The sequence below is a fragment of the Pleurodeles waltl genome, chromosome 7 (assembly GCF_031143425.1).
Source record: "Pleurodeles waltl isolate 20211129_DDA chromosome 7, aPleWal1.hap1.20221129, whole genome shotgun sequence".
NCBI classification, from domain to species: domain Eukaryota; kingdom Metazoa; phylum Chordata; class Amphibia; order Caudata; family Salamandridae; genus Pleurodeles; species Pleurodeles waltl.
Window position 1 is genome coordinate 197,319,321 of NC_090446.1, and position 19,413 is coordinate 197,338,733.

The window sequence follows — 19,413 nt, forward strand, 5'->3', positions numbered from 1 at the left end:
TGAATGTTTCAATTTCACCCAGTCTCAGAAAAATACTGAAAACCACTGGGTGCATTTGCATATGAATAGATGAACCTTTTTGAGCTGAAATGCAACCTTTGATGTATGCACTGCTTTCATTTGTCAAATGAAAGATTTACAAATGAATGTTAATTGGAATGTATCCGTAATCATCTACTCTGCACAGGACATTTCGCGGAAAAAAAACATCACGTGCATTTACATTTCAAACAGCATACTGGTAAAAGCAGAGCATAAAAAAGACTGTGGTGAACGAGAAAGCAGGTGAACTATAATGTGAGTGAATGAAGCTGTAGTGCGGAACACACTCTAGAGCTGAAGAACAGAAAGCCACTTTATTAAATGTTCTAGTAGTTTCCCCGAACTCGAAAATATACTGCTTGTAAATCTCTTTGTGAATAGCAAACAGTAATAAATGTACACAAAAGTTTACCTTTGTGAATTAGGACAGAGAGCAGTGATGCAACAAAGGCCCACACAGCCCCCAACGGTGCAGGAGTGGCCCCGAGCTCCAGGGGCCCCCATCAGCACAGCACTTGGTCTAAGTGAGTCCAGATGGGGACCCCTTCCATGTTCTTTTCAAGGGGGGGGGCAGTTTCGTTACACCACTGCCAGAGAGTGAAATCTAGTGCTTGTTAGAGTCTTATCTAAGCCTGAGTTGACACATTCACCAAAAGTGGGCAAATGGCTAGTTTGCGAACCCTTGATTACCCTATGTGCTGCCTATTCTGGTTCTGCTATTCGAAACATCTTTACAGCAGGTCAATATATATCATTTCATAGATGATATGATGTTGGAAGGCACACACCGATGTAAGTCTTCAAGATCACTCTCTTGTCCTTCTCAAGACAGCCATAACAGCCTGAGGTGCAGTGGTAGAACGCAAAATGATGAGGCCCCCTGGTCAATTGTGGAAACGGCTCCTGATTCTTGCACATCACACAGGTATTGATTGACATCGGCCTGAATGAGAACCCTCAGAAGGTCAGTGGGGTATTGGTTCCCCAAGTGGGAAGGGGACGGGGGGGGCACAAGGTCCCAATGCTTTCCTGATTTGACTGCACATTTTTTTTTAAAAACCTATGATTCGAGGTTTGAGTTTCAAAAACGCAAACAAATGCTCACCCACCCAGCACACCATCTTAGTTTTACCAAATGTGCTCCAGCCATGTCTGCAGAAGAACTTTTAATGCAAAATCCCCACCAAACAGGATGACAACACCGAAATGGGTTTGAGTGCTACTGCTACTTCAGTAGTTTATGTTCCTCTGTTACCCCAGACTCTTAATGGCTGAACTGCCAAATGTAAAATCAAGTTGATAGTCAGATACCCAAATCAGTTAATCAATCAGTCATCTGGGATTGGAATGGTAAGCTACTTTAACACAGACAGGAAGTGCCCCTTCCATTTCCTATCAGAGTCAGGCTTATCAGCAGAATAAAAAAAGAGTTAGAGTCATCACAGCTGTTTTTTAAGATAAATTGGAGAATGTTGAAAAAATCGATGATGGTTGTCTTTCACCTGATTTCAATGTCTGTCCTAGTGACAGGTATTTTTGAGAAGAAGCCCTGGTAAAAAAGAATGGACTTTCGTCAGTGCTGTTATTTTTAGTTATGGTTAACTAGTCATCCCACCTAAGCGTTGACACTTGGTTTGGGTTGCCTTGCAGTACACACAAAGCCATTGTGTGGCTCTGCGTGGTTTAATAAATCCAATATAACACATGGCAGTGCATTTTACTGTATTGTATTAACTTACGATGGTGATGCGTTTCAATGAGGGAAGTGTGTATGTTCCCACACACCCACCCATGGTTTTGACATGATCCCAGTATTACAAAGGTCTGTAAAACTAGTATTGCACCAAAATGGTGTGTCTCCCTGACCTTATGGTAACAAGAACAATGTTTATTTCTAACTTGTTACTTCCTCTTTGTATGCATGCTGCATTCACCAGTTCACATACAAAGAAAAAATACCTTTCAGGATTTTTCTTTGTGCAGGAAGGTGTCACTTCCTGCACAAAATTAATCCACCTCGTAAGGCCGGTACCCTTGTACAATGGTGCCAGGGTGCCTGCATTGGAGACAAGTGCACGAACAGTTAGAGACAGAAGAAATGTGCCATATCTCAGTAGACATGATACATTTCTGCTTTCTCTCGTTTTTGCAACGCAGTGTAGCAAGTTGGCTTACTTCGCTGCATGAAATATTGGTAAATCTGCCCCTTGGCTTTCAGAACCATTTTGTTTGTTTCCTGTTGACTTTCAGTTCACTGAACTGGAAGAGGATGTCCAAGAACTAGATATCCTGTTCTAGCAATGGGTGCAGAAAAGGGTGTGGAACAGTTAAGTGGGTCACCTCTAATGGCCTGGCAAAATGGCCATTTGCAACTCTGCACATTTTGAATATGCACTGCGTGGGACGCCTGTCACAGATTAGCATTTTGTAACAAAGAACTGTGAAGGAGCAGTTGCAAAGCACAAAACAGTTTTTAGAATGGACATAGTAGTTCATTTGTGTTAGTGCTTTGTAAGTTGTATGGAAAGAGACACAAGGAATTCATATAAAGGATGCATAACATTTTGGCCTAGCACGAGCCTTAAAACAGGTCATAATGCAACTTTGCCTATTGGTGGTAATAAAAGGTGCTAATTTCATTACAAGACCCGGGGATAGCTTTATGCAGAAAACCTTTATTACTGCCCCAACATGCAGCTCTTTAAAGAACAAAATATGCACCATAAGGAAAAATATTCAGTTGTGGAATCCTGGTACAGCATACATGATCATAGCAACAACCATCTTCCTTTTTCATTAGCTACTCCCATACGAATACGTACTTGATGTCTGTCTTCTGAATATTTTGGTGATATACTTGATTTCTATCTTCTGAATATTTTGGTGTTATATGTGTTGAAGGCCAACCTTATGAGGATGAGCCCCAAACTTGCAGAGTTGGCTAATAAAGAAGAAAAAGGTGAACTTGGAGGCCTCCTTTTTGGGCATTACATTTCTGAGAAAATATGTCTCCACCTCTTCCACTTTGAACAAAGCCCAGTTTAATTTAAGACTTGTGTTTGGGGAATGTGTTTTAGGGAGGTCCTACAGGATAGGACTGGCTTCAGGCAGAGGACTCAACAGGTCCCAATTCTTTGCCCAGAGACAGTACACCCAAGGTTCCAGGGTCCACAGCAGAGGTTTCCAGACCTCACCTGTTTAGAGGAGGAAAGAAGTGGTTTCATGGATCCATCTCTGAAAGTAGGTAGGACAATTTGCATTGGTTCTTCCCTAGTAAAGGTTGCCAGAATATTGTAAATGTTCATTCACAGATGTGGGTGGGGGATATAACAAGCGATCTCTTGGTTCTAGAAACTGTACCTGGCTTCAACATAGATTTCTGGAAGGTCCCCTTTCAGATGCTTAGCATTTCTCTTCCACTCGGGACGAGGGGTCCAGCAGAGACATGAATCCTCTCATGGCTCTGCAAGTATTTCTGCTGCCCGATCGCGATGTGATCGGGCAGCAGAAATGCCCACTAGATACCGGGAAATGTTTGTTTTTTTGACAATGGAAATGAGGGGAGTGGCCCCTTGGGCTAGGGCTGCTCCCCAGGGGGGCAAATCATTTTCAGGCCATTTCTGCCCCCCCATGGGGCAGATCGGCCTACTATAATTTGTCCGATCTGCCCCCCAGGGGGGAAGAAAACCCCCTAGACACCAGGGATTTTTTTTCTTCTTTTTTCTTTCTTTTATGTTTAGGGAGCGACCCCTTCAGCAAGGGTCACTCCATGGGGGGGGGGGGAATTGTTTCTAGGCCATTTCTGCCCACCTGGGGGCAGATATTAGCCTAATAGAATTAGGCCGATCTGCCCCCGGGGGGCAGAAACCACTAGACACCAGGGAATGCTTTTTTGGGGGAAATTAACATAAGGGGAGCAACAAATTTTTAGGACATTTCTTCCCCCCCCGGGGGCAGATCGGCCTATCTGCCCCAGGGGAGGCAGAAAACCCCTAGTCACCAGGGATCTTTTTTTTGTTTTTTTGTTTTTCTTTTATGTGTAAGGAGTGGCCCCTTCGGCATTTGGTCCCTAGGGGACCAAATAGTTTTTAGGCCATTTCTGCACTCCCTGGGGGCAGAAACTACTAGACACCAGGGATTGGTGTGTGTGTATGTGTGTGTTCTGTTTGGGGGGCTGCCCCTTGGGCAAGGGTCGCTCCCCATGGGGGCACATTACTGTTGGCCATGGGGGCAGATCAACATATTTTTGGAAGTCTCATCTGCCCCCAAGGGGGGCAGAAAGCCCACCAGAAACCAGGGAAGATTTATTTTCAAAATAAGAGGGTCGGGGTATGGCCATACCCCATACCCCAAATAAAAGGGGCCAAAGTTGTTTTGCCCACCAGTGGGCAGATGGGGCAATTACCCCGATCCACACCCCAGGGGGGCAGAAAGTCTACTAGATGGCATGGAATATAAAAAATAAAAAAAGAGTGGAGTGGTGGCTACCAACAAGTATGGGCCTGGTTATTCTCCCACCCCAACTGAAGGGGGTAACAGTCTTTCAGCTCTCCCCCGCACAATAAAACATTTTATCCCACGGCAAGCAAGAAGACATTTTATTATTTTGGGTTTTGGTTGTACATTTGGGACATGAGAGCTTGGTAACTCTCAAAATCGTCCAACTTGGAATGGTGAGGGCTGCAGTTTTTTTTTACTTTAGGACGCTGCCATGTAGAAAAATCCACAAGACCCAGACACATCTGAAAACTAAACATCTGGTTGATTCCAGGGTGGTGTGCTTCACATGCACCCCACACCATTTTCTTATCCACAATGCCCTGCAAACCTCCAACTTTGCTGAAAATCACATATTTTTCCCATATTTGTGTGATGGAACCTTCCGATTCTTCAGGAATCCACGAAATTCCTACCACCCAACATTGTCCCATCTATAGCGATAAAAATTCTGCTGCACTTATCAGCATAAACATGTTTTTTTTCAAACTGCCCATTTGGACCCGCTTTGGTTCCCCCTCAATTTTAACATGTTTTTGGCTCTTCCCTGTCACAGGCACTAAGCCCACCTACACAAGTGAGGTATAATTTTTACTGGGAGACTGAGGGGAACGTTAGGTGGTAGGAAATTTGTCCCGGTGCGGTGATCCCATACACAGAAATGTGGCAAAAAAGTGATTTTTTAGCTAAATTGGAGGTTTGTTGAGGATTCTGGGTGAGAAATCATTGGGGGATCCACGCAAATCACCCCTCCCTGGACTCTCTCGGGTGTCAGAAATGTCTGGGTTTGGTGGGTTTCCCTAGATTGCTGCTGAGCCCAGGACCAGAAACACAGGTTGCGCCCCCCCCCAAAAAAAAACAGGTCATTTTGTATTTGATCATTTTGATGTGTCCAGATAGTGTTTTGGGGCATTTCCTGTTGCGGTCACTAGGCCTACCCACACAAATGAGGTATCATTTTTATCGGGAGACTTGGGGAAATTTGTGGCTCCTCTCAGATTCTAGAACTTTCTGTCACTGTAATGAGAGGAAAAGGTGTTTTTTGGCCACATTTTGAGGTTTGCAAAGGATTCTGGGTAACAGAATCTGGTCAGAGCCCCACAAGTCACCCCATCTTGGATTCCCCTAGGTGTCTAGTTTTAAAAAATGCACAGGTTTGGTAGGTTTCCCTAGGTGCCGCCTGAGCTAGAGGCCAAAATCCACATGTAGGCACTTTGCAAAAAACACCTTTGTTTTCTTTGGGAAAATGTGATGTGTCTACGTTGTGTTTTGGTGGCATTTCCTGTTGGGGGCGCTAGGCCTACCCACACAAGTGAGGTATCATTTTTATGGGGAGACTCAGGGGAACACTGGGTGGAAGGAAATTTGTGGCTCCTCTCCGATTCCAGAACTTTCTGTCACCGAAATGAGAGGAAAAAAAGTGTTTTGGGCCAAATTTTGAGGTTTGCAAAGGGTTATGGGTAACAGAACCTGGTCAGAGCCCCACAAGTCCCCCCATCTTGGATTCCCCTGCGTGTCTAGTTTTCAAAAATGCACGGGTTTGGTAGGTTTCCCTAGGTGCCGGCTGAGCTAGAGGACAAAATCCACAGGTAGGCACTTTGCAAGAAACACCTCTGTTTTCTTTGGGAAAACTTAATGTGTCCACGTTGTGTTTTGGGGCATTTCCTGTCACGGGCACTAGGCCTACCCACACAAGTGAGGTATCATTTTTATCTGGAGACTTCGGGGAATGCCGGGTTGAAGGAAATTTGTGGCTCCTCTCAGATTCCAGAACTTTCTGTCACCGAAATGTGAGGAGAAAGTGTTTTTTGAGCCAAATTTTGAGGTTTGCAAAGGAATCTGGGTAACAAAACCTGGTGAGAGCCCCACAAGTTACCTCATCTTGGATTCCTTGAGGTGTCTAGTTTTAAAAAATGCACAGGTTTGCTAGGTTTCCCAAGGTGCCGGCTGAGCTAGAGGCCAAAATCTACATCTAGGCACTTGCAAAAAACACATCAGATTTCAATGTAAAAATGTGATGTGTCCATGTTGTGTTTCCTGTCACGAGCATCAGGCCTACCCACGCAAGTGAGGTACCATTTTTATCGAGAGACTTGAGGGAACACAGAATAGCAAAACAAGTGTTATTGCCCCTTGTCTTTCTCTTCATTTTTTCCTTCTAAATGTGTAAAAAAGACGTGTAATTGAGAAATGCCCTGTAATTCACATGCTAGTATGGGCACCCCGGAATTCAGAGATGTGCAAATACCCACTGCTTCTCAACACCTTATCTTGTGCCCATTTTAAAAATACAAAGGTTTTCTTGATACCTATTTTCACTCTTCATATTTCAGCAAATGAATTGCTGTACACCCTGTATAGAATGAAAACCCATTGTAAGGTGCAGCTACATTATTGGCTCTGGGTACCTAGGGTTCTTGATGAATCTATAAGCCCTATATATCCCTGCAACCAGAGGAGTCCAGCAGACGTAACGGTATATTGCTTTGAAATATCTGACGCTGCAGGAAAAAGTTACAGAGTAAAACGCAGAAACAAATGGCTGTTTTTTTACCTCAATTTAATTTTTTTTAGTTATTTCAGCTGTTATTTTCTGTAGCAAACCCTTGTAGGATCTATACAAATTACCCATTTCTGAATTCAGAATTGTATCTACTTTTTAGAAATGTTTAGGTTTCTGGGATCTAGCATTGGTTTCACACCCATTTCTGTCACTGACTGGAAGGAGGCTGAAAGCACAACATTTTTTAAAAATGGGATATGTCCCAGTAAAATGCCAAAATTGTGTTGAAAATTTGGGTTTTCTGATTCAAGTCTGCCTGTTCCTGAAAGCTGGAAAACTGGTGATTTTAGCACCGCAAACTCTTTGTTGATGCCATTGTCAGGGAAAAACCAAAAGCCTTCTTCTGCAGCCCTTTTTTCCCATTTGTGTGAGAAAAACAAAATTTTCACTGTATTTTGACTAATTTCTTGGTCTCCTTCAGGGGAACCAACAAAGTCTGGGAACCTCTAGAATCCCTAGGATTTTGGGAAAAAAAAGGACACAAATTTGGTGTGGGTAGCTTATGTGGACAAAAAGTTATTAGGACCTAAGCACGAACTGCCCCAAATAGCCAAAAAAAGGCTTGGCACATGAGAGGGAAAAGTCCTGGCAGCGAAGGGGTTAAGGGATTTTTTGCACGAAAGAGCCTGGATAGAGAAACTAGACTAGAATGCATATTTTACAAGCCCTATGGCAGAGAGTTCACTGAGATACCTCCGCTTCACGTGGAGGGGAGTGTTGTAACAGTTCTGTTTTCTTCTCTTTGTTCTTTCCTCTGCTCCATGATGTTTTACCAAGATCTTAAGATCTGTGGTGAAAGAGAGAGAAATTCAATTGATAATATATATTTATACGTCATCCTGTTGATACGTCAGGTAAAAATAAGTCTTCTGGATCATTTGCATTTGACAAGGGAACTCTTAGAGAAGCTGGGTTTCATTATTAATGTAGAAAAATCAGTTCTGGTTCCAAGATAGTCACAGGAATTTCTGGGTCTTTAATGTAGATACACTGAAAGCTCAACATTTTTTACCTCAGAAAAAGATAAACAAGATAAAAATTGAACTGAGACTTATTCTAGTAAGAGAGATGGTGACTATCACAGACTTAGCAAGGATCACTGGTCTTCTATCTTCCTCGATTCAGACTATTTCACCAGGTCCTCTACATTACAGGGTCCCTAGAGACTGAAGATATTTGGTTTACATAAGGGACTCTGGTATTCGGATCCAACAGAGTTATCCCCAGAGCTCGTTAAGATTTGGAATGGTGGTTAAACAGCCTACAGTGTTGGAACGGCAAAGCAATTTTGGGGAATGTGCCAGATTTGACCTTGGAGACATATGCCTTTCCTTCGGCCTGGGGAGTCCATCAGAACAATTTAGAAATGGGGTGGTTGGTCATGTTTAGAGCTTTCCTTACACATAAACTGTTTGAAGTTGATGGTGGGTCTAAATGGTCTAAGGAGCTTTAGAGCTCACTTGGTAAACAGTGTGCTCCTGATTCGCTTGGACAACACCTTAGCAGTCTCCTATATCAATCACATTGGAGGCTCAAGATCAAAGCAGTTAGCGGAACTAGTAAGATAAATTTGGTATTTTTGTTGGGAACACGAGATTATCTTGACTGCAACCCATATCCCAGGCAAATTGAACCTGAGGACAGATTAGAATTCTCATGACCACAGAGACTTCAGCAATTAGCAGTTGAATCCAGACATTTTCCAGGGGATCCAGAAACTCTGAGAGCCAATAAATTTGGATCTTTTTGCCAGCAGACTCACACGTCAGGTGCCCAGATTTTTCAGCTGGAGACCAGACCCGGAAGCTATGGCAGTAGATGCCTTTGTCCAGGACTGGAATTCAGGGAGGAGTTATGCCTTACCACCATTCGGCATGATCCAGAGGGTACTCTGGAAAGTTCAGAAAGTGAAGTGCATATTAGTGCTAGTCACCCCAGGGGTGTTGGAGTTAGTGGTGCAGGAACAGCGTCTTATTCCAGTACATCAGGGTTTGCTGATAGGCAGGTGGAGAAGAACATCCTTTAATGATAGAAGGAAAGCTGGACCTTCTGGTTTAGAGAATTGCAGGGATACTGCAGGTTTCTTAGACCTTTCAAGAGAGGAGAAGGACTTACTGGATGAGTCATGGGTTCCAGGAACTAGGAGAAGATATAGGGGAGTTTGGTGCAAATGGTGTAGTTGGTGCATGGAAAGGAGTCTGGATCTCATGAAGGCTGCTGTGACTGCTTTAGCAAACTATTTAGCTGAACTGTTTCAGTCAGGTTTCTTCCACAGGACAATTTATTGTCATAGTTTGGGTGTTTCAGCTGGTCATGCCTTAGCAGACGACACCACGGTTAGGAATGAACCACTAAATTGCAGAACGATGAAAGGTATTTGAATCAAAAGACCTTCCTGGATCTCATTATACTTCCCTTTTTGACTCATGACCAAATAATTGTTATCTTTCTTTGAGACAGAGAGAATCTTGATTTCATTAAAGACAACGGATGCTATCATTATGCATCAAACCTTTACTGTTGCCCCAACATGCAGCAAAAGTGTTTGTCCCACGATGTAAAATCAGCGCGAACAGCACCACACACACCGCAAGAGGGTGTTACTTCTTTTCTGCCACTTGAGTATATTTTCTACTTGAGCGGCGTCTTCCTCAATGTGAACTGGAGGTTTCTCAGTTCGAGCGGTAGCAACCATCCGCGACTGCTCGCGTTGAAAAATCTCGCCAGGAGATAGTCTGGAGTTAGATTTTCCTTACTCATGCTCACAAACTTACCATAGGCGAGTGCGAGCCAGGAAAAAACTCTGCTCTCTAACTGGAGCGCAGAATAAGAAAAAGTCCACAAACTCCGTGAGCGGACCGGAGCTCACCGTCTACCTCCACAATTTATCTTAAATCCAGAGAAGACCAAAAAAGATTCATTTAAAGACATAAGTTGGAGAACAGAAGAGTCTTATTTGCTGTGAGTCAATAAGATATCATCTCCGTATAACAAGATTTTGCAAGTACCAACAGGTGTTTTTATTTTCCGTACAAGGGGAAACTGAAGCTTTGCTGCTGTCAATAGTTCGATTGCTAAAAGGCATGGCAATGACGACAGTGGGCAACCCTGTCTCGTGCCTCGTGAGAAATGAAAGGGCTACAATGGAGGTCTCCATAGTCTATCTGTGCTGAAGGAGCTGACCAGAGTCATTGACTTTGGCCAGAAGCTGGGTCCTATTCCTGTCCTGCTTAAGGTGCAGTAAAGATACCCCTACTCAACCCGGTCAAAAGCCTTCTCTACACTCAAAGAGAACAGCAACTCATCATTTGAATCATTTCGTAGTTTTCATATCCCATTGGACAGAAGACTCATATGAGGATGGGAAAAATGCCCCAGAACAAAACCAACCTGAGTACTATGAATTACGCTACGGAGGACTTTCTTGAGGTGGGTTTCAGGGACCTTTGAAAGAATGTTCATGTCTGCATTAATAAGCAATATAGGACGGTAGTTTGCACACTTAGTAGGATCTTTAACAGGCTTCAAAGTGAGCCTGATGAGTGCTCTATTAAACTCTGGCCTAATGACGACACCACCCCCTAGCTCCTTAAAAAGCCTGTAATCAAGCAAGATCATCAACTCTCTGTTAAGCTTATGAAAATCAATTGGGAAACCCTCATCTTCTGGGACTTTGTTTTGGGCATGTGTTACACCTGGCATCTTTTAGCATCTTTTCCTCTATCTTTTTGCCTTCTGACTTCCTGTTTTATGGTATGCTGGACTCTGTTTTTGCTGGTTTATGGTCTCTGGGAACTTTACCACTGCTCATCAGTGCTAAAGTGCAAGTGCTCCCTGTGTTAATTGGATTGGTGATTGGTTTATCCATGATTAACATATTTGATTTACTAGTAAGTCCCTAGTAAAGTGCATTGTGTGTGCCCAGAGCCTGTAAATCAACTGCTACATGGGGACCTGCAGCACGTATTGTGCTACCAACATGAGTAGACCTGTAAACATGTCTCAGACCTGCCAGTGCAGTGTCTGTGTGTGCAGTTTTAAACTGCCAAGTTAGGACATGTAGTAGTGTGTTCTACATGTCCTGATAGTAAAATACTGCCAAATTCGTTTTTCACCATTGCAAGGCCTATGGGGATTGCATTTAAATTCCTCTTGAGTGTAATTTCCCATTGGGGCAGATAGAGATGTGGAGTTTGGCATCCCTGAACTCACAATTTAAAAATACATATTTTGGTAGAGTTGTTTTTTAGATTGTCCGTTTGATAATGCCACTTTTAGAAAGTGGGCCTTTTCTTGTGTACCCATTCTGTGCCTTTGCCTACCTGGAATTAACGTCTGGGTCAGTCTGACAGTTGGGCTGTTTGTGAATTCCCTCTAGATAGTAACACAAAGGGAGCTGGGACATAGCCTGCATAGCCTGATCAGTCTCCTACGATAGAGTGGAGAGGGAGGAGGTGACACCTGCACCTGAAAGGGCTGTACTTGTCCTTATACAATGCAGTATCTGGCTGCCTGAAGTGTGTCTGGCGCCAGGCCTGGCAAGGCAGGATCTTCTTGTGAACAACAGAGACTTCAAAGGCCAGAACGGGTATAAGTTGTGGACCCAAAACCCCAGACCGTTAGAACATTTCGGGACCAAGAGGAACCTCTGCCAAGGAGAAGAGCTGAAGAGCTAGAGGAGGAGTACTGCCCGTTTGCTGAGTGTGCTTTGCTGGGTTGGCCGGCAGTTGCTGCTTCTGCCTTGAAGAGATCAAAGACTGGTCTTTATTGTAATCCTGCTTGTGAATTTTCTCCAAGGGCTTGAAGTAGAGCTTGCCTCCTGCTGGAAGACTCTGGGATATCAAAGGCTTCAGATTCATCTACCTACAACACTGGGAACTGTGTGTTTTGTGCTGCAACAGAAGAAAAACCACCATGATGCCGTCAATGACACCACTGCCTGCATCGTGACCTGATGATGCCGTGCCCTGCTTCACACACAACCCTGGTCTCACTGACACTGCCACCTTATGGCGTCACCACACCGCTGTTTGCATTGTAACCTGTGGGCCCCACTCCTAATTGCCTTGCTCACACAGCAACCTTGGTATTCCCAAGGGTGACACTCTATGCTGACACTGATGCTGCTGCCTGCACCATGGGCCGAGGACCCTGCTCATGAGGTACACAAAGCATTGTCCCGTCCCGCACCGCAGCTCCGGTCCACCGAAACCAGCGCCATCAACTCCAGCATCATCAAAGGATGCCCCTGTGTGCACTGTGACCCGTGGGTGCCGCATGGAGCCCGCCCTGCGTCGTACCGCCACCTTGGGCCTACCAACAACAGTGCCTCAGTAACGATGACAATGCTACCTGCACCGTGACCTGGAGACACTGCACATCGCACCGCCCCACTTTACACTGCAGCCCTGGTTTCACCAACGTCACAGGATGCCACCATTGAGCCGCTGCTTGCACCATGACCTGTGGTCACTGCTCATCGCATCGTCCCACTTCGCACCACAGCCCCGGTGCCATTAATGCCAGCGCCCCTGACTTCGTCATCAGCTCAGAGTTTGATCTGCAATGCGTGCGGCCAGACGACCCCTGCACTGACCACCAGAACTTCCGCCCACAGACGCCAGTGACACCGTGCTCCCGATCTCATTGCGAGGATCAGGATGCCCTCCATTTCCAAGGTACTGTTTGCGGGTCTTCCCACACCATAGCTGGCCCGTGACTCCACTGTCGGCCTGAACTGTTGAATTTGTTGTTCACAACGCTATGATAGCCCTAGGCTGCACTATTAACTTCTAGGAACTGTATTTTTAAATTAATTCTTGCAAAAAATCATATCTTTGTTACTGTATGTTGGATGTTTCTCATTTTTGTCTTGTTTTACACAGATATATGTAGGCCACTTTTCTAAAACTGGTGTGGTGTCCTTTTGTAGTGTTTTCACTGTATTACCGTGTGTTATGTGCAAATGATTCACACATTGCTTCTGAGATAAGCCTAACTGCTCGTACTAAGCTACTAAGGAGGTGAGCAGGGGTTATCTGAGCTGGGTATCTCCTTTGCCCTGACTAGAGTGAGGGTCCCTACTTGGACAGGGTGTAAAGTGACTGCCAACTAGAGATCCCATTTCTACAGCATGCTCTTGATAGCCTTTGAAATCTCCTCTTCTGTGATCTTCCCCTAAAAACTCTGTCTACTCTCTTAAGACAAGGAGGGGAGATGAAGATCCCTCAGGAAATCTAGCTCAAATGGGGTATGAAGTGCTAAGAAAAAACCTGCACATGTTTCTGTAATCTCCAACAGGAGTGTAAACTGTCCTTGATTCTCGCTATTGATTGCTGGAAAAGCAGAATTTGCCTCTTGTTAGTGTGAATGTCCAACAGGACGCCTATCTTCCTTTTCACCTTGCTCATGGTAAAGCCACTTCAGATAATCAGGGCTGTTAGAAATGGGGTTTTTGTTTGGCATTCAGGTTACCCTCTGTCCAAGCAAGAACTCTCACTCTATTCAGGGTAAGTCACACACAATCCAAAATTATCCTGTGCCCACTCTCTGGTAGCTTGGCACGAGCAGTCAGGCTTAACTTAGAAGGCAATGTGTGAAGTATTTGTGCAATAAATCATACAATGACACCATATAACACCACAAAAATACACCACACAGTGTTTAGAAAAATATATCAGGTCAAAACAAATAAAGATAAAGATGCAATGTGAAATTGTACAGATATCACTGAAAAGTGATATAAAGGGGGTCATTCCTACCCTGGCGGTCTACGACCGCCAGGGTAGGTGACAGAGGAAGCACCGCCAACAGGCTGGCGGTGCTTCCGGGGGCATTCTGACCGCGGCGGTAAAGCCGCGGTCAGAAAAGGGAATCCTCCACGGCGGCGCTGCAAGCAGCGCCGCCATGGGAATTCCGACCCCCTTCCCGCCAGCCTGGTTCTGGCGGTTTTCACCGCCAGAACCTGGCTGGCGGGAACGGGTGTCGTGGGGCCCCTGGCATGGGCACTGCAGGGGCCCCCTAACAGGGCCCCACATAGATTTTCAGTGTCTGCTTGGCAGACACTGAAAATCGCGACGGGTGCAACTGCACCCGTCGCACCCCTTCGTCTCCGCCGGCTCCATTCGGAGCCGGCATCCTCGTGGAAGGGGGTTTCCCGCTGGGCGGGCGGGCGGCCTTCTGGCGGTCGCCCGCCAGCCCAGCGGGAAACTCAGAATGACCGCCGCGGTCTTTTGACCGCAGTACGGTCTTCTGGCGGTTCCCGCTTGGCGGGCGGCTAGGAATGACCGCCAAAGTGTCTTAAGTCTTTAAAAAGCAAACAAAGTCTCTTTCAAGCACAAAGTACCTGGTTTAAAGTGGAAAATCTCCGCCAAGGGACACAGAAGAAGAGATACGTGGAAAAATGGTGTGTGCGTCGATTTCTCCCCTGCACACACAGACTTGCGTCGTTATTTTTCATGCGGGGAAGTCGTACGTCGTTTTCCAGTGCGCGGACAGTCTCTTTCTGTGGGTCGCGGGATTACCAGATGTCCCGGGGTCTGTGAGTGGATTCTCCTGCTCGTTTTCCGGCTGCGCGTCGTTCCGCGGGGCTGTGCGTCGAAGTTTCGCTCTCACGGCAGGCGTTGCGTTGATTTCCCCTCTGGAAGTCGTGCGGCGTTGTCGTTGCGAGGCCATGCGTCAAAGTTCCGGCCGCCCAGAAGGCGTTGAGTCGATCAGCGTTGGTGTGCGGCAATTTTCTCGCCACGGAGCAAACTGTGCGTCGAAATTTTCGGCGCGCGAAGAGTCCAAATGAAAAAGAGAAGTCTTTTTGGTCCTGAGACTTCAGGGAACAGGAGGCAAGCTCTATCCAAGCCCTTGGAGAGCACTTTTACAGCCAGACAAGAGTTCAGCAAGGCAGCAGGCCAACAGCAGGGCAGCAGTCCTTTGTAGAAAGCAGACAAGTGAGTCCTTTGAGCAGACAGGCAGTTCTTCTTGGTAGGATGTAGTTTCTGGTTCAAGTTTCTTCTCCAGCAAGTGTCTGATGAGGTAGGGCAGAGGCCCTGTTTTATACCCAAATGTGCCTTTGAAGTGGGGGAGACTTCAAAGAGTGGCTCAGAAGTGCACCAGGTCCCCTTTCAGTTCAATCATGTCTGCCAGGGGCCCCGTAGGGGGTGTGGCAGTCCTTTGTGTGAGAGCAGGTCCTCCACCCTCTCAGCCCAGGAAGACCCATTCAAAATGCAGATGTATGCAAGTGAGGATGAGTACCCTGTGTTTGAGGTGTGTCTGAGTGAATGCACAAGGAGCTGTTAACCAAGCACAGCCAGACGTGGATTTTAAGGCACAGAAAGATTTAAGTGCAAAGAAATTCTCACTTTCTAAAAGTGGCATTTCTAGAATAGTAATATTAAATCCATCTTCACCAGTCAGCAGGACTTGGTATTACCATTCTGGCCATACTAAATATGACCTTCCTACTCCTTTCAGATCAGCAGCTACCACTTCAATACTGTATGAGGGCAGCCCCAATGTTAGCCTATGAAGGGAGCAGGTCTCACAGTAGTGCAAAAATGAATTTAGGAGTTTTGCACTACCAGGACATGTAAACTACACAGGTACATGTCCTGCCTTTTACTCACACAGCACCCTGCTCTAGGGGTTACCTAGGGCACACATTAGAGGTGACTTATATGTGGAGAAAGGGGAGGTTTAGGCTTGGCAAGTACTTTTAAATGCCAAGTCGAAGTGACAGTGAAACTGCACACACAGGCCCTGCAAGGGCAGGCCTGAGACAAGGTGAAGGGGCTACTTAAGTGGGTGGCACAACCAGTGCTGCAGGCCCACTAGTAGCATTTAATCCACAGGCCCTAGGCACATATAGTGCACCTTACTAGGGAATTATAAGTAATTTAAATAGTCCAATCAGGTATGATCCAAGGTTACCATGTTTAAAGGGAGAGAGCATATGCACTTTAGCACTGGTCAGTAGTGGTAAAGTGCGTAGAGTCTAACAGCCAGCAAAAACAGGTCTAAAAAATGGAGGGAGGCAGGCAAAAAGTTAGGAGTGACCACCCTAAAGCATGTCAGGTCTAACCAGGGCATATTCTACTTGCGTTGTAAGATGTGTATTAGGATCATATTTTGCTCACTACAACTGATGTAAGGAAGCCGCTGTGGCATACTTCTAACATTTTTTATAAAACAACAATCTCAGTAAAGTTGATCTAAACTCTTCCCTTTATATATCTAGCAAACAAAGTATTATTTTGTCAATTAACCCTAATTCATCTTGAGGTTCCTTTTTAATCATTTGTTTCCTGGATGTTTCTGAGTTGAACATCCTCTAAGGGCACTCCCTATCTAGGTTAATAGTTTTGGTGAGACATCTCAACTGTTTGCCCAAGGCCTCTTTCCGTATTTCAGCCATGTGTGAGCATACCTTCTTCTCCCAGCAGTTCAAGCAAACAGTAATAGACTCTGTCAAGCTTTCTCGACTGCTAGTGATATTTCACCTAATGCTAGCATTTCCAAAGTAAATTTACAAATGCAAACAATGGAATAAAGAATAATGTACTACTGATCTTTCACAACTATGATGCTTCACCCTGAACATTTAAGATAGTGTTGTATCACAGTTACATGTTAGTGGATATAATGTCTTACACTCTTTCACTGGCCCTTACTTGGTGGCCAGCAGCTGGCCAATCATTCAGACAATCCTTGGAAGATACCATTGCGGGGGTCACAGAAACCTACACATTAACACATGTGTGAACATGACCCCAAGAACAACGCTGAATTGTATGTCAATTTTGCAAATGGATTACTCTAAATACACTCTTCATACATTTGACTTCTAGATAATTTGTTTTTAAGTCCATGTTTCAGTTTTCTAGCTCATGCAATATGTAAGCCACCTATGAATGCTGATGCTTCGTACAGTAAAGTTGGAGACTATAATAATACACACAAGGGAACACAAAATCGTATCGTTTGTGAAACCTAAATACCACACATGTTAAAATGCATGATGACAACGAATCTAAATTTAGTAGAGCAATGTACTCACTGGTGATTTATACACATTAAGGTGCAAGCCTGCTTTAAACTGTATGCCATGGGATACGTGGGGTTTCTGTAATGTTATTAGGCAATCAAAGCTTTGAAGCCAAATCCCCATCGTGTTGACATTGCATGTTAGCTATGCTAAGCCTGTTCTTTGGAGGGGAGAGCAAGCCGTCAACCCCATGCTGTATCTTTTCAGTGCATGAGGGCAGCTAGCAATGCGGATGCCATTGTGGTAGCAGTAGTCCATGTATATTTGCAGATGTGCAATGGTGTTGCATATGCTATATCTGTAAGCTTGACTGATAATGGCCGTTTGGTACTAGAGCTATTTTAGGAAGCAGCAGCTTTCTATTATCTGTGTACTAATGATATTATCATAAATCATAGGTTTAATTTATCAGTTACCATGATCTTTATTTTTTGTTCTTTTGAGAATGTTGGTGTATTATATGGTATGGCTGTGCAGCCTTACCATGGAATACACTTGCACAAACTGTCTTGGGTCCAGTCATGCTTATTTGAACAACTTAAAACTCAGTCCCAGGTAGCTATGGCTTTGAGCAGTAAGGCAGAAAGTAACTAGTGTAAAGCATTTAACAGTACCCAAAAACCATATAAGAAAGCCACGTAATATGATAGAAACACAACACCAATATTACAAAAACAGATTATGGTCCGTATTTATACTTTTTTTAGCGCCGCATTTGCGCCGCTTTTTTACGCAAAGCGGCGCAAACCTACAAAATACAATGGCATTTTGCAAGTTTGCGCCGTTTTTGCATCAAAAAACAACGCAAATGCGGCGCAAAAAAAGTATAAATACGGGCCCATATTTTTATGAATTTGTGGAGCACAAGATGAGCAAAATCCACGTGTGGGCTCCAGAGACACAGATTTTTAAAGAAATCCAAATTTTTAAACCAACCGCAAACAAGCACTGGTAATCCTAGAGTTTGAAAACTATTGAAAAGTTTGTAAAAGTTAGTTCTGCTACTCTGGCACAGTTTCAGCAAATTAATCTGACAGGGAGAAGGGCTGGGGGGCAATGGGGTAGATTTTGGACTGTTACGTACCCACCAGAGAGTTTTCCAGTCCGATTTCAAACTTCACAACACGATCACCATAGACTTCAATGGACTGGTCCTGATGCTGTGGATACAGGAGATGAGGATGGTCAAGGATGGTCCAGGTGCTGTGCAGTTGATAGGAGTGCCTTTGTGGCTATTCCTCTGTCATGGGTCAGGTAGGACAACTTTAGCCACAAGGGCTCGGGTCCCTCGAAGTCTTCTTTGAGGCAGTAGATATATTATCTATGCATATTTATATATATTTTTGTCTTAAACTTATAAAGACTGATATGGAGGAGAATTTGTTGTTTCAGTCTCTCAGTGAAAGCAATCCATGAGAACTTCATACTGAGGACAGTAACTACAGAATAGGTCCCGTGCGACCAGATGACAGCGGTTGAAGTGTAACACTGTTTTGATACGATTTCCATTTAAAACTTTTAAAAGTCATATTTCTGATTCCCCTTATTAGATTTTTGGCATTTTAGTGTTCTTTTGTTATGAAGTTGTTCTCTTCTTTTATTCATGGGAGTGGGATTTTATTGTGTTGAGTAATTGACTTTTCAATTGTTTGGTACTTCTAAAGGCTTTTCACATTTACTTAAAGTAATCCTGTCTGCTGTGTGCCATAGATACTAAGGAAGAGCTCAGTTTTAGATTTCTGGAACCTTTTCCTGACTTTAAATATTTGTGACATTAATATAGTGGTGGACTACCTTCCACTTCAACTAATAATCCACGTTTTCATCTTGATGTCCAACTATAGGATTAAAAACACAGAACATTCCTGGGTGACCTTCCTGATGTCCCAGTCAAAGCACTGGACGGCTGCGTAAAAGACAATACAATCACTATCTTTTTTGTAGAATCACTCCTATTTTATCCTGGGCTAATAGTGCTCGGTTTTTTGGAGTCTGTGCACTTAAACTCTGCTAACCAGGGCCCAGTGCATGCAATCTGGCTCCCAAAACATGTTGAAATTGGCTGTACTCCGAAATGGCATGTGTAACTTACTATAAGTACCTAATTTATGATAAAAAGTTAACGCAGTGCCTGTAAGTTAAATGCCACTAGTGGACTGCAGCGCTATTGTATATTATAGTGGGTCACCAGTAAAGTAATAATGCCAAATATGAGTGCAGGCCTGTCCCAAATAGCTTGGCTGTGTAGATTTAAACTAAAAATTTGACCTGTCTTAAA